This window comes from Sus scrofa, chromosome 10 (genome assembly GCF_054392235.1).
Source record: "Sus scrofa isolate SSC_HxYL_T2T_F1_AM1 chromosome 10, Sscrofa_HxYL_maternal_Yorkshire_Landrace_v2.0, whole genome shotgun sequence".
Taxonomy (NCBI): domain Eukaryota; kingdom Metazoa; phylum Chordata; class Mammalia; order Artiodactyla; family Suidae; genus Sus; species Sus scrofa.
The window spans coordinates 80091163-80101791 of NC_139392.1; the positions used below are offsets into that span (position 1 = coordinate 80091163).

The window sequence follows — 10629 nt, forward strand, 5'->3', positions numbered from 1 at the left end:
GTGTTTGTTCAGCTGATAATATTGTGGTTATACATAAACAGAAATGCCCTAATTTACACAGGTGCATGAAGACATGAACCTGCAACCTCCGCAGCAACCTGAGAGGCCGCAGTAGGATTCTTAACCCACTTCACACAGTGGGAACTCCTCTGTGTGGAACCCTTCACAATAAAAAGTTTGAATGATACTTAGAATTCTGTAAGTTAACTGTCGCTGCTTTCTCTGAAAAGATTTGATGGTGTGTGCCATAAATGAAAACCCAAAAGCATAAGAAAACGGAGAATGAAAATTTTTAGGCAAAACAGCAAATAAGATCATGGATGCTGACTCCACTTGGGAAAGGGAGATCTGGTAGACATTGATAATTTATAGAAACAAACTGAGAATAATGTTAACAATAAAATAATAGCTAACACTCACATTAAATAAAGCTTAGCAATCTTTTCTTGGCTGTAGCATGCAGCAGCTTGATGTGGCATCTCAGTTCTCAGACCAGGGATTGAACCCAGGTCACAGCAATGAAAGTGCTGAATCCTAACCATTAGACCATTCCCTGGCTTTATAATCTTGTTGCTATAATCCATAATATAGAATAATTGCAAGACCTTAATTCTCCTAATTAAGACCAATTACAAGGTTTTTTTTTTTTTTAAAAGTATACATTAGAAAATGTTTACCTGTTGCTATATATCAGGCACTATATTTATCTTGCTTATATGTTCCCAACAAGCTTCTGAGCTAAACAGTGTTAATATCACTGTTTTACACACACGGAAACTGAGGTACAGAATTAAGTGACTTGCCCAGGGTCCCCGGCCCGGGAAATAGCAGGCAAGGATTCTCATCCTGCCTGGAGACCATATTCTTTATCTTTAAAAATCTGGCCCAAGAGAAAAAGAAATGATTACTTTTGGCCGCATCCATGGCATGTGAAAGTTCCTGGGCCAGGGATCAAACTCTAGCCACAGCAGCAGGCTGAGCTGCCACAGTGACAACACTGCATCTTTAACCTGCTGCGCCACAAGGAAATTCCAAGAAATTATTTTTTGGAATGACCAAGGAGCTCTTTGTTCAATAATAATTTATGGCGCACTGAAAACGTAAAAATGCACCTGCAGCCCAACTGCTGTGCATGTAGTTTCTGGAAATCTGTAGGATAACTGTGTTCAGAGTCACCTTTAGCAGTTATGATTTGATTTCTCCCAGGTGGAAAATATGTCCTTTCTCACCCAGTAGTGACTGCCAGGTAAACTTAAATGTCCCCAAGCTGTCCAAAGGGGACTCCTGGGAGAAGAGGACAGGGTGGCTAGAACTACAGGATTTGACCCCAGCTGGCTCTCCAAACACAGGGCTTCTGCTACAAACATGGCAACACTTTTTTTTTTTTTTTTTTCCACCCATGGCAACAGAACCATCACAGAAATTAGCTGCTACAGAGTAAGACAGCAGTACTTCACTACTGGAGAAAGTGAAATCTCTTTGGGAAAGTAGAAACAACCTTTTCTGTTCATCCTGAATTGTTCTGTCCATTGCACTTGTGTAGGCCCACGGTTACCAAAGCTCTTTCTACATAAAAAAGCAGCTAATACACTTTTGAAAAAAAAAAAAAAAAGGAGTATTAATGATTTTTTAATTTAAAAAATTTTTAAAAAAATTTTTTGTCTTTTTGCTATTTCTTTGGGCCGCTCCCATGGCATATGGAGGTTCCCAGGCTAGGGGTCGAATCGGAGCTGTAGCCACTGGCCTACGCCAGAGCCACAGCAACGCTGGATCCGAGCTGCGTCTGCAACCTACACCACAGCTCACGGCAATGCCGGAACGTTAACCCACTGAGCAAGGGCAGGGACCGAACCCGCAACCTCATGGTTCCTAGTCAGATTTGTTAACCACTGCGCCACGACGGGAACTCCAATGATTTTTTTAAATGCTTGAATCCTAGGTGTAGATGGCTTAAAAATGACTCAGGTGTGTAATTCATACCTGTGTTTTCCACTCTGTGACTTTAAATTTTTGTTAAAGTTCATTTTTTAAAATGGAAGTGTAGTTGATTTACAATGTAGTATTAGGTCCATGTGTACAGCAAAGTGATTCAAATATATATATATATATACACGCACACACTCTCAATATATATATGTATATATATATTGTTTTTCAGATTCTTTTCCATTATAGGTTATTACTAGATATTGAGGATAGTTCCCTGTACCTACAGTAGGTCCTTGTTGGTTCTGTAACTTTTGCATGAGCAGGAGGAGGAAGAACCAATACTGTTCACATAAGATAAAAGATGTCCTCACATATGGTTAATGTCACAGGCTTCACTAAGCAGCCTTTGAATTGTGAATACTGCAGTTGTGGAAAGAGAAGAATGAAAATAAAAACAAGGCAGGAGAAAGATGGAGGAAGATTATAGGTTGTGCCTACGCAGCTGAAGGCAAAGGAAAGCAGTTGGCGTCTCGCTCAGGACAGGGGTCTGTGCAGGGTAGAGCTGCAGGTAGTAATTGAAATTTATATAGACTTTGGCTAAACTGTGACCACCACCCACATTATCCCCATAGTCTCCCAAGTCAGACGTGCCATTATGTGTGATACAATCACTCTCACAACAGGGGCTACTAGTTAGAGAGAACCCCAAGATGGTTACTGAAATGCTTGATGAAAACAAAGGACAAAAAGAACACCTCTGACACATGGAAAGGAAAAGCAGAATTCATTTGCTGCAGGGCCTCTGGACGTTCCATGTGACAAGGTAAGAGGCATTTCCCCTCACAGGCCCTCCAGGACAGGATCTACATGGTGCATTTATGAGAAAATGTGTCAGTGACTCTATTTAGCATGATATTATAGATTTTCTTTCCTTTGCAGAGACCTAGGTATGTCCTCTACTGCTACTGGTGTAATAATAAAAATGATCATTTACTGAGTATTACTATGAGCAGACAAATGACTTGGGGAAGATGTGAATCCCTAAAGGAATGGAGGCTGCTCAGGCCAAAATAACAGAGGCTCACTACAACGGTTACCATCCCCATTCAACAGTAAAGGAATGTGAGGCTCAGATGGGTTAAGTAACTTACCCAAGATCACACAGCTGGTAGGTGAGGAAGCCACACTCTTGACACATCATGTTTTGTGGACTATGAGTGGACATATCCAGGCGGCACATTTCTGGGTACCATGTCCTTTGAGCACATTTGTATAGGATAATTTTAACACGTTTAAATATAAACATAAAGGCATTCTGAACCTTTGCTTCCACTGCTCCTATCAGGGTGTTTCAGGGTTTCCTGGTGGATTTTTCATTTCAGATATTGTACTCAGCCTGGCTTGTTCTTTGTATTTTCTCTTTGTTAGTATCTTTTAATTGCTGGCACTGTGCATCCATTCTTCTCCCCAGTTCTTGGGTCAGCTTTACCGCCACCACCCTGAACCCATTCTCGGGTAGACTGCCTGTCTCCACGTCACTAGGTTCTTCTGGGGTGTTATCTTGTTCTTTTGTCTGGAACGTGTTCCTCTGCCGCCTCGTTTTTGTCTAAATGGCTGTTTGTATTTTTATATAACTGGTAGGTTGGTTCTGTTTCTGGATCTCGGAGAAGCGGCCTTTGGTAGGAGACGACCCAGCAGTGCACCGCCCTCTTGTCACCGGAGGCGTATGCTCTAGGGGCCCCTCAGACGGCTGTGTGGATCCTGAGGGCCGTCTGGTAGGCTTGGTTGGTAGCCAGGCCCTGTCTTGCGTGGAGGCTGCAGCCGCTGGTTGGCAGAGCAGGTCACAAAGCACTGAGGGCGGATCTCAGGGGGCCCGGAGCCTGTGCTGCCTCACCCATGGGTGGAGTCAGGGTCCAGGAGACTCGGGGCTGTTGGGGGAAGCCAGGCCCTGGGTCAGAGCTGCTTACTGGAGGGCAGAGCCAGGTTCGGGAATCTAGTTGCTGGGCCCAGCGGTCCCAGGGCTGGTGTGGGATACCTGGGCGGAGGGGGTGGGGGCGGCCAATTCCTGACACGGTTGGGTACCAGGTCCGGGGTGTCTCGAACGTGTGTGGCCTGCTAGCGGGCAGTACCAAGGCCCCGCTGCTGGCGAGGCAGGATTTGACGTACTGGTGGGCAGGCTGGGTAGCAGGCTGTGGTTTTATTCCGTCTGGCGTCTGCTCCTGGCGTGCGAGGCAGGTGCGAGGCTGGAGCAGGCTCCTTGGGGGCGGGGCCAGGCGCAGAGGATTCTGGGACCAGTCCTGGCCGCTGGTGGGTGGAGCTGGGTCCTGGGCCCTTTTGGTGGGCAGGCCTGGCGTTAGCGGGTCTTAGGGCTGCCTGACTGCTGCTGAGACTGTGTCCTGTCCAGTTTGTTGCTTGGCATGAAGCTACCCAGTCCTGGTACCTACAGGCTGTTTGACCGGAACAGGGCTCGGACCTGGAGCTGTTAAGCTAGAGTGAGGATTCCCCAATGGTAGGTTGCCGGCACCTGCATTTGAGGAGGCTGCCGCCAGTGTCTGCATCCCCAGGATGAGCTGCAGTTGCCGCCTGCCTCTCGGGAGACTCCAAAACCAGCAGGTGGGTCTGACGCAGGCAGCTCTCAGGTGACTCCTTCTGCCTTGTGACCCGGAGCGTGTGAGATTTTGTGCGGGCTCTTTAAGAGTGGAGTCTAGTTCCCACAGGCCTCTGGTGTCTCAAAAGGAGGCCCCACTGGCCTTCTCAGACAGATGCTCTAGGGTCTCGTCTTTGTGGTGCAGGACCCAGGCTTAGGAGCCTAATGTGGGGCTCAGACCTCTCACTCCCTTGGGAGAACCTCTGTGACATAATTATTCTCCAGTTATAGATTGCCCACCTGGGAGTATGGGACTTTGACTGTATCGTGAGTCTGGCCCTCCTACCGTTACCAGGGTCCTAGCCTGGATGAGACCCCTTGTCTCAGTCGGGGTGTTTTTTTCTGCTCTGGTTTGCATAGCCAATAATGGAACTGAGGCTAGAACCCCACAAGCTTTATTCAGTGGAGAAGCGGGAACTTAGTTTGCAAATCAACTTCTCAACCTGATTTGGGTTGAGACACCTGTGTATTGGAGGGTCGAGATAAAAGGGAGGGGATTGAGTTCCTGTTGTGGCTCAGCGGAAATGAATCGGTTAGCATCCATGAGGATGGAGGTTCTATCCCTGGCCTTGCTCAATGGGTTAAGGATCCAGCATTGCTGTGGCTGTGGTGAAGGCTGGCAGCTGTAGCTCCTATTCCACCCCTAGCCCGGGAACTTCCATATGCCACAGGTGCGGCCCTAAAAAGCAAAAAAAAAAAAAAAAAGGGAAGAATATTCATGACTTATTTGACAACAGGGGTGGGGGTTTCGCCCCTTGAACCCTTAACCTGCAGAATCTAGGTCACAACTGTTGAAGTGTAGGACTCCTAGTTGATGTCAGAGAATTCTTCCTTGGTGTGGGGAAACTTCTCACATACACGCAGGAAATGGGCTTAGAACTCAACATGACCTCTAACAGGGGTGATAACTAGTATTAAAATATATGAGTTCTAACCAGCTGAGTGTCCATGGTTACTTTGCCTTTCTTGAACATTTATAGCTTCATCTTTAAATGGGCAATAGAATTCCCGTCATGGCTCAGTGGTAATGAACCTGACTAGTATCCAGGAGGTGCAGCCCTAAAAAAAAAAAGAAAAAAAAAAAGAATTCCAGTTGTGGCACAGCAGAAACGAATCTGATCTGGAACCTTGAGGTTGCAGGTTCAGCAGCTGTAGTTCCTATTTGACCCCTAGCCTGGGACCCTCCATATGCAGGTGTGGCCCTAAAAAGCCAAAAAAAAAAAAAAAAAGGCAATAAACACATCTGTGCCTTAAGGATTGTCATTTTGACTAAGAAAGTATTTGTGAATAAAAAGAATCTTGCAGAAGTGTATGGTATAAGTGCAAAAAAATTAGTTCTTTTGAAATAAGTGCCAATGAGGCAGAAAACAGACCAGTAACACTTCATGTGTCTGGCATCATTGGAGGATTCATGAAAGTGAATTTTCTGGGTTAGGTAACCCCTTGAAATGTCAACATAAGAAAATTATGCTAGAAGTTCCCGTTGTGGTGCAGCAGAAACAAATCTGACTAGGAACCATGAGGTTGGGGGTTCGATCCCTGGTCTCGCTCAGTGGGTTAAGGATCTGGCGTTGCCATGAGCTGTGGTATAGGTTGCAGACGCAGCTTGGATCCTGCGTTGCTGTGGCTCTGGCGTAGGCCGGCAGCTCCAGCTCCAATTAGATCCCTAGCCTGGGAATCCCCATGTGCTGTGGGTGCGGCCCTAAAGAGCCAAAAAAAAAAAAAAAAAAAAAGAAAATTATGCTACACTGCTGACCATACACAGGGAAAATGTCCCAAATGATCATGGGGTCACTTTATCCCTCTCCTTCTACCCTTGGAGCCAATTACTAATTAAGTTATACCCAAATTTGCAATTTTGCATTCTTGTGAGGTTCCATTATACATGGTCATCTGTGTTCTTTACTTGAATATGCCGAAAATAATTAAAAATGTCTGGGGTCTTCATTAAATATGGTTGGGATATGATACAGGAGGTTCTATCCCTGCATACTAAGATTTGTTGAATTACTGAATTTGCTTTTTATGTGTTTCTGACTCTTCCTTTCTGCGAGGCTTTCTATGGTCGTTTTAGCTTTTGTCAGAGAACTGAGAACCAGTAGTTCTTTTGCTTGCCTCCATTAGATGCTCCTTTTAATCTGCTGTGGGTTAGAAAGCCAGTAAATCAAGCTTATTAGAGTCACTTGTGCTTCCCAGGCCACATGCCAGGGAAGGAGGAGGCTATTTTAAAAGGTTATAAAGCAAACAAAAAAAGAAAATAGAAACAATCTAATATACTTTTTTTTTTTTTTTTTTTTTTTTGTCTTTTTAGGGCCGTACCCGCAGGATATGGAAGTTCCCAGGCTAGGGACTGAATGAAAGCTGTAGCTGCCGGCCTATGCCACAGCTCACAGCAATGCTGTGGTCCTTAACCCTCTGAGTGAGGCCAGGGATAGAACCTGCATCCTCATGGATACTAGTCAGGTTCATTTCCTCTGAGCCACAATGGGAACTCATAAAAGATACTATTTTGATGTCTAAAGCCTCACCTGCCTGATTGTGGGAACCCCATCTTCATTCACATCCTTCCCTTTGAACTCAAAAAGTAAAGAAATTTTCAATTATCATCCAGACTGTCTTTATTTACCAGGCTATGAGCTTTTGCTTTGTATGTGGCAGCTATGGTACTCTGGTCATTCTGGAGGTACTAGGATGTCTGATGCCTGGCTGTGGCTGCCCTAGGTGTCTACACCTGCATTGTACATGTCAGACTGGAGTGTCCAGAAGTAGACTCCAAGGCAGTGTTATAGATTATTACAATCACGATCTCAATGAACCATACCTCTTCCTTTTTTTTTTTTTTTTTTGTCTTTTTAGGGCTGAACCCTGGGCATACGGAGGTCCCCAGGCTAGGGGTCCAGTTGGAGCTGTAGCTGCTGGCCTATGCCAGAGCCACAACAAGGTGGGATCCTAGCCCCATCTGTGACCTACACCACAGTTCACCGCAACGCTGGGTCTTTAACCCACTGAGCATGGTCAGGGATCAAACCCTAGTCCTCATGGATGCTAATAGGGTTTGCTAGTTGCTGAACCACAGCAGGAACTCTGAGCCATGCCTCTTTTATCCTCCACACCCCTTACAATTTTTTTTTTTTTTTTTGCTTTATAGGGCCGCACTTGCAGCATGTGGAGGTTCCCAGGCTAGGGGCCTACGCCACAGCCACAGCAATGCAGGATCCGAGCCCTGTCAGCAACCAACACCACAGCTCACAGCAATGCCAGATCCTTAACCCACTGAACGAGGCTAGGGATCGAGCCCACAACCCTGTGGTTCCTAGTCAGATTTAGTTCTAATGTTCTACTGGGAACTCCTCTCCTTACAATTTGCTACAGCCTTCATCTACAGTAGCTCCTACCCCATCTTACTCTCTCTTTAATTAAAGTATAGTTGATTTGTAATATTTTGTGAGTTTCAGGTGTATAGCAAAGTGATTCAATTATATATATATATATGTATTTTCATATTACTTTCCATTATAGGTTATCATAAGATATTAAAGATTGTTCCCTGTGTCATATAGTAAATATAATGTTTAGTTTATGTATGGTAGTTTGTATCTGTTAATTTCATATTCCTAATTCATCCCTTCCCCAGTTTCCCTTTCCCTTTTGGTAACATGAGTTTGGTTTCCGTGTCTGGGAGATTTTCTGTTTTGTAAATAGATTCATTTGTATTATTTTTGAGATTCCACATATAAGTGTTATATTTTCTTTGTCTAACTTACTTAGTATGATAATCTCTAGGTCCATCTGTGTTGTTGCAAATGGTATTTTATTCTTTTTTTATGGCTAAGTAGTATTCTGTTGCGTGTAGTATATATATATATTTATATATGTATACACACACACACCACATTTTCTTTATCTGTTCATTGGTTGACAGATACTTAGGCTGCTTCCATATCTTGGCTATTGTAAATACTGCTTCAGTGAACATTGAGGTGTATGAATCTTTTTGAGTTAGAGTTTTCTCTGGGTATATGCCCAGTTGTGGGATTGCTGAATCATATGGTAGCTCTATTTTTAATTTTTTAAGGAACCTCCATACTGTTTTCCATAGTGGCTGAACCAATTTACATTCCCACCAGCCCATCTCCTAAAAAGTTATGTTTATTCCACCTGGCTCAGCTATGCTTCAAGGCATTCACAGTTTATTGGAATCTGAAACGAAATGAAGAAAGCAAGCAAGCTGATGTAACAAACAGGTGGTTTTCATTAAATATAACCATTAATCATAATGTCCCGATTATTTATTGGACTGTGTTCGATTGCAGTGATTCCTTAATCTCTTGATGGCCTATCACCACAAAATATGTCACTGAAGTACAATAATTGTTGACGTGTTAATGAAAACCATCAGAGAGACCAGAGCCTTCCCTCCATAGAACAAGGGCAATGAAGAGTCTATTTAAAAAGAAAGAAGGAGTTGTTGTAAGATCAGATTGAACTACCTCTTCGGAGTCATTTTTAGGATTGTGGCACAAAAGCAAATAGCTTTGTGAAGACCTGTTGAGTTATAGGAACACTTTTTTTTTTTCCTTCCCTTTTTTAAAAAAAAATTAATGGCTGCACTCATGGCATGTGGAAGTTCCCCGGCCAGGGACTGAATCTGAGTCACAGTTGTAACCTGTGCTGCTACTGTGTCAATGCCAGATCGTTTAACCCACTGGGCTAGCCTGGGGATTGAAACTGCATTTCCTCAGAAACCTAAGGCGCTGCGGTTGGGTTCTTAACACATTGTGCCATGGTGGGAACTCCCAGGAGCACTTCTAATTAAGCACTTCATAGACAATCTGTTTTACAACAGCAATTTTAAAAGGGTAACTTTTTTCGGTCTTTTTTTTTTTTAAGGGCCACACCCATGGCATATGGAAGTTCCCAGGCTAGGGGTTGAATCAGAGCTGCAGCTGCCGCCCTATACTCAGCCATAGCAACTTGAGATCTGAGCTGTGTCTGCACCCTACACCACAACTCATGGCAATGCTGGATCCTTAACCCACTGAGCAAGGCCAGGGATCAAACCTGTGTCCTCATGGATGCTAGTCAGATTCGTTAACTGCTGAGCCACGACGGGAACTCCAAGGGATAATTCTTTATTTTGCAAATGATTCACAATATAGTTGGTACTGTATTGTATGCCTAAAAATTTGCGAAGAGGATAGCTCTTATGTCAAGTGTTCTTATCACCAATAATGGTAATAAAAATAATGATAAATAAGAGGTCAGGAAAAAACCTTCAGAGGTAATAGATAGGTTTACGATGTAGATTGTCATGATGGTTTCTTGAGTGTGAGCTTATCTCCAGACTCATCAAGTTGTGCACATTAAATGTGTACAGCTTTTTTTCCCCCTTTTTTGGCTGTACCTGTGGCATATGGAAGTTCCTGGGCCAGAGACTGAATCTGAACGGCAGCCGTGATCTGCACCACAGGTTCAGCAATGCCCAATCCTTACTGTGCCACAGCAGAAACTCTTGTAAAGCTTTTTAGGTGTGCATCATATCTCAATAAAGTGGTTTAAAAAATAATAAAATAAAATTTAAGAACAACACAAAGGTTCACAATTGAATTTTTTTTTCTGTACTTGAAACATGCAGATGTTCCAGGCCAGGGATCAGACCTATGCCATAGCTGTAACCAGAGCCACAGCTGTGATAATGCCAGATCCTTAATGCACTGAGTCACGATGGAACTCTACACAATAGAATTTTTTTTTTTTTTTTGCTTTTTTATGGCTGCTCCTGTGGTGTATGGAAGTTTCCAGGTTAGGGATCTAATTGGAGCTGCATCTGCCAACCTACACCACATCCACAGCAATGCCAACCACAGATCCAGTCTCATCTGTGACCTACACCACTGTTCACAGCAACGCCAGATCCTTAACTCACTGAGCAAGGCCAGGGATCGAACCTGCATCCTCGTGGGTACTAGTCGGGTTCCTTACTGCTTTGCCACAATCAAAATTTTTAAGAGTTTAATCATTCAGCAAATTTATCATAGCATTTATGTATTATT

At 43.9% G+C, this 10629-nt stretch overlaps 1 long non-coding RNA gene across 2 annotated transcripts in view; it reads right to left on the reverse strand.

The window, feature by feature from the left end:
• Nucleotides 1-4188, reverse strand: part of LOC106504246 (uncharacterized) — a 63484-nt gene extending 59296 nt beyond the window's left edge. For both annotated transcript variants that reach the window (XR_014818044.1, XR_001299329.3), the window contains exon 1: nt 3081-4188. This is a non-coding gene — a long non-coding RNA (uncharacterized LOC106504246). The remainder of the gene's footprint in view (nt 1-3080) is intronic.
• Nucleotides 4189-10629: the final 6441 nt, after the last annotated feature.